Source organism: Cyprinodon variegatus, unplaced genomic scaffold, assembly GCF_000732505.1.
Source record: "Cyprinodon variegatus isolate N-32 unplaced genomic scaffold, C_variegatus-1.0 Scaffold680, whole genome shotgun sequence".
NCBI lineage: Eukaryota > Metazoa > Chordata > Actinopteri > Cyprinodontiformes > Cyprinodontidae > Cyprinodon > Cyprinodon variegatus.
Window position 1 is genome coordinate 125452 of NW_015151133.1, and position 5589 is coordinate 131040.

The following is a 5589-nucleotide window of genomic DNA, read 5'->3' on the forward strand; positions in this document are numbered from 1 at the left end:
TCCAAGGCAGCTGAAAAACAGGATTGTTAAATAATAGTTCATTGGTTGTCATTTCAAAGATTATAAATAAAGATTAAGACACAAGTCGATTATGAGAGGCCTTTTACGTTTTATTTTATAGCACATTAATTAATGATTAATAACTAACTCATATACACGACCCGCATAAAGAGGTAAAACATAGAAATATGATTTATCTGCAGACAGAAATGCAGATATCACACCTTTTGTCAAGTTAGTTTCATTTTTGTTATTGAAAGGTGCAACAACCTTAAAGAACAGAGTTGTTTACTGATATTATCACCTTTGAACTTTAATAAAAATCCCAACAGTTAAAGATGGTATAACTCCAAACCAAACCAGTAAAGTTCGGAAGTTGACAGGTAAACCCAAAATCAATCAAACTCCTGGCAGATTTAGATTTAAAGCTTTTAATTTTATCAGCATGCCCCTTCCTACTTAAGTAATACTGATGTTATAAGATTCCTGTTCTAAATCTGAAACTACGTTATTACCAGACAAAAATTATATAAACAACAATAAAAATATGTTCTAATTTTTTTACTATTTAAAAGAGAAACAATAATTTTGATAATAACAAAAAGGATCATTTATTATGTTTCAAAACTAATTCTCACTTTTCTTTTGTTGTATTGTCTTTTTAGAGAGATTTTCTCCTTTCATTTTTGGGCTAAACTGTACCTGACATGTCAGCTACAGTGTATTGGTTCTTATCTGGAGCGAACACACCGTAGCAGTTTTGTGGTAGATACAGAGGTAGATAAACTGACAGAACTGGACTATGAGTGATACAATTATTAACAAAATTATTGTCTGATAAAGTAATACTTTGTTAAACTAAATGTTTTTTGGAAATTGAAACAGGCAAACAGAATGAAAAAGTTCCCAGAAATAAATCCCTATTTAGGAGTGGCTGACGAAAATCCATCTGATAAGTTCTGTAGTTGCACCTTTATTTGCCTTCTGGAACAACTGGCATAAATGTGTCTTTGAGTCACTAAAACTGGTCACATTAATCAGACATTGAATGACAAACATCATTATAAAAAACTTCCTAAAAAGGAAGCCTATACTCTGGGTTCAAGGTGTGTTTACTTTCTCCAGCTCTTCGGATTCGTCTGTCTGCCTTTGCATTCCACACAAATAACAAACCCATTCTGGTCATATCCATTATCTTTAGAACTTTGCTCCATGCACAAATTAGTGAACCTCCCAAGATAACACTGCTTTCACAATTTATATTGACATTCCAGTGGCTTGAAAAAGGTGTGAGTGTGCAGTAAAATAATTATGATTTTGTCATATAACATACCTCCTGGTGGTAGGCTGAATCTGTTCTTTTTTCATAGAAAAGTATTTATTTAGCTTTTTTTGTGACAACGGTTGCAGATGGCTCATCAAATTTAATTTGCAAGAGCTGTTCTGAGAGTCCAGGAGTGCCAGTTCTAGTTAGTTGAAAGAAAAGACCAAAAACAGCTTTCATTTTGACATAAAAAAGGAATGTGTAAGATGGGTTTCTTTTCAGCCCTCCTATGTGAATCATTTTAAGAACTCCAATCATTTGGGTTATGGCTCCACCATTTTTGCATATCAGGAAAAGAAGCCTGAGCTCAGTCAGACCAGATGGAGAACATGTGAGAGCATCAGTTTCCAGTCTTGCCACAGCTTCTAAATTGCATTTAAGTTTTGACTTTTTAACATGTGGGGACATTTTGATCTTAATGATCCCAGCTTTTGTTGTTCATTTAGGGCTAATGTTCTGCTCAATATCTGGTCTTTTATAACCTCTAGCAGGTGTTCTTCCTGGACTTTACTGTATTTGGCTATATCCATTTTTTTTCATAAACTCTGACCAGAATTTATTTCCCTCTTCAGGAAGTCCAACCCATAATGCAGCCACCACCATGTTTCCTGGTAGCAATAGTGTTGGCATGATGTTTTGCATGCAGCACAAAAAGGAAATTTATAGTTTTCTCTGAACTGGGTTTCAGAGCTATACTTCCTGTTTCTTCTACCTGGTTTGTGGCAAACATCAAACAGGATTTCCTTTGGCTTTCATTGTTCTTTCGGTCTTTCTTGGTCTTTCTTACAGGACAGGTTAATGGAATGCACAAAGTTTTCGAGACAGAAATCCCAAATGGGCTGTGGACCACTCAGCTCAAACAGAACCATAAAGCCCCTTGCCTGCTTCTCTAATTCTAACAAATTACTATTCCTTGACTAAAATGTTATGGTAGTATGTTATGGTCATTATTACACTCGAATGTGAACTTGAAGACAAAACAGTTCATGTCTGTCGCTGCCTTAAATGTGGCAACAGCTGAATAAAATGTCTGAAATTCTGATGTGAGATTCAAAATGAGATGAGTAGAGTGGCTTTAATACACATAACTTTTTACATTTTATTTGTAAAATATAACAAATTTATTTTTTTGGTTTCACTAAAATTATGCACAATTTTTTTCAGTTGCTGTAAAAAATAAAATGCTGTTTAAAACGCATTCAAGTTTTTGGTTCCAACATAAGGAAATTTGAAGCTCATAAAGGGGGCAAAATTATTTTTCATGTACATTTTTTCCTTTTTTTTTTAAATCACTCCATCATGATGGTGAATTTTAATTATTTAGTTTATTATCTTTTTTTTTTACAGGGCTGGAAACTATCAAATCTTTGCAGATTTTACAGCTGTCCTTCAACAGGATTTCAAACCTTAAACCGGGAATCCTCAGTGACCTTCATCAACTCCAAGAGCTTCATTTACAGCACAACTTTATTACACATCTCCATCCAAAACTGTTCCACAATTTGGATCAACTCAAGGTAAGCCTGTTTTTATTTTCTATAATAGAATAAATGTTGCTTTTAAACCAAATATTGACTCGCTGTTTATTTTTGCTTTGTGCATGTGACATTTTCTGCAGAAATGCTTCTAGTTAAAACCTGCTGTGATAAGTGATAAATAAATAAATAAAGCTAATTACCTATATTTAATCCCCCCCAAAGGTCCTTGACCTGAGCTTCAACATGTTGACAAACATGCAGCAATTGACATACCTCACTCTGCGCAATATTGGAGCAGATGTTAAGTTGAGTGGAAACAGGTGGCGCTGTGACTGCAACGCTCGAAATCTAAAAAGGCAGATGACCTATGACACTACCAGAGGCCTGCAGGCCTGGAACATCATATGTGCTTTTCCTTCCACCGTCTCGGGCAAAGATCTTCTACAGCTGAATGAGGAGGACCTAAAATGTTTAAGTAGTGAAAACAAACCAAATCTTCACCAAGATCTGACAGTCTACAGTGGAGCTGAGATCTTACTCTTCTGCTCAGCACAAGGTCACACAATAAATATTAATATCAGGAGCTAGATACTTAACAATGGCCATTTGTTCTAACACTTCTGTTTTGTATTTTCTTTAGAGTCAGCATGGTGGACTCCAAGTGGTCTAGCATCTGTGGACCAGCATGAAGCTCGTCTTCATATCAGAGAGTTTTCAGAGGGAGATGCAGGACTTTATGTGTGTGTTTCTGAAGAAGACCAAGTTCTGTCTGTTTTTAATCTCCAAATCAGTGAAACAAGGGAGGCCAGAAAAGTAAGAAGTTTACCCAGGGCCCAAAACACTAGCAGTAAGACAGCTCAAACCTTTACACCGGGAGACTTAGCTCTGGGAGTGTGTCTATCAATTTTATTCACATTTCTGTTAGCGTTTATTCTGGGAGTTCTGGCCAGACCTTGTATTGATAGGCTTTGGAGAAGGGTCTCGAAAAAGGAAGCTCGCCGTGAAACTCATACAGCCACTTCAGTTCAACGGGGACAGTACGAAAACCATGCGTTTTCCAATGCAGAGGAGCGAGAGGCAGAACATCACAGGGAAAGAAGAGTCACATTTAGCAGTGTAGAATTTACAGAGGAAAGCAACGTGCAATATTATGATACTATCGCACATGGAAATCAGGAGAGCTTTAGAAGTAGTGAGTTGTCTGAGTATCAAGAAGAGGTTGACATGCATAAGTATCGCAAGGACAAACAAAGTGATGACAGCAGCTCAGCAGAAATGGCTGCAGAACGCCTCCGCAACATGAAGTTTGAACACATTCCAGATCCAGATGAGCTAGAGGAGAGAAGAAGCAGTTCATCCTCATCATCCTCAAATTCCTCTCAAAATGCATCAGAAGCAGACCAAAGGACCAGAGACCACACAAAGCCAAAGTCTCTTCAGCTGGTAGAAGAGTCACTGAAGAGAGCAGATTTTTCTAAAACCACAAAAACAAAAACCCCACTCAACAGATCATCTTCCCCTCAAACAAATAAGACACACCAAGCAAGCTCTGAAGACTCTCAGGGTGATGAGGAACAATTTGAATTCAGCGATGTTGCTCAAAGTCCATCCAGTAATATAGGCAGTGTACCCGTTTCTTTTTCTTCAAATGTGCATCAAGTCAAGAACAGCTATGATTCAAAAAGACCAGAGGAAACACAAGATAATTCTCTCTCATCTGATTCCAGCTACAGTAACAAGGACGCAACACAGACTAAAATCAAACAAAGAACAGACAAGAAGAGAAGAAAATTTGCACTAAAATCAAAACCTGCAACTCATTCATCTTCTTCAGACAGTGAAAGCGGGGAAAATATCTCATATGTCAATGTTAAAAGCAGAACCAATACTCAACAACATTCATTCCAAAAATCTACAACACAAGTTTATAATTCAGATGGAACTTGGCCTGCTGTAGATCTTGAGCACATTCCTTCTCTCAAGAGGCGTCTTGATATCAAAGCACTATTAAAAAGTTCTGGTTCATCTTCTAGTAGTGACAGTGAGTACAAAATAAGAGGACACATGATAAAACAAAAGCAAGAGGCGATGTCAGAGCTTCCAGTTGAAGTTTCTCCTAAAGTAAGTTCTGAACGAGAAAGCCATTGGCCTCCACCTGATCTTAGAAAAACATCATTCCAGAAACCTCTAGATATCATGACACCATCAACAGACTCCAATTCATCTTCTGCCAGTGACAGTGATGATGAAAGGAAATACCAAATGGCAAAACAGAAGGAAAATGAATTACCAATATTAAATGTTTTGGCACACAGATCCAAAGCAAGCCAAAAGCAAGCAAAGCATTGGCCTAAACTGGATTTTGGAAAAGTAATACGGATAAAAAGGCGCCTGGATATCAAAGCACCTAGAGCAGAATCAGAGTCATCATCAAGTAGTGACAGCGAGGACGAAACAAGAGGCTATGTGATGAAACAACATGAAATGGTTATGTCAAAGCTTCCAGCTAAAGATTCCCCAACAATGAGACCTAAACCAGAAAACCGTTGGCCTCCACCTGATCTTGCTAAAACAGAATTCAAGAAACCTCTAGATACCAAGGCACCATTAACAGACTCTGATTCATCTTCTGCCAGTGACAGTGATGATAAAACAAAATACCACATGATAAAGCAGAAGCAAGAGGAGTTACCTATAGTAAATGTTTCAGCCAACAGATCCACAGCAAGTCAGAATCCAGATAACCAGTGGCCGGCACTTGATTTTGGGAAAGTAACAAAGATAAAA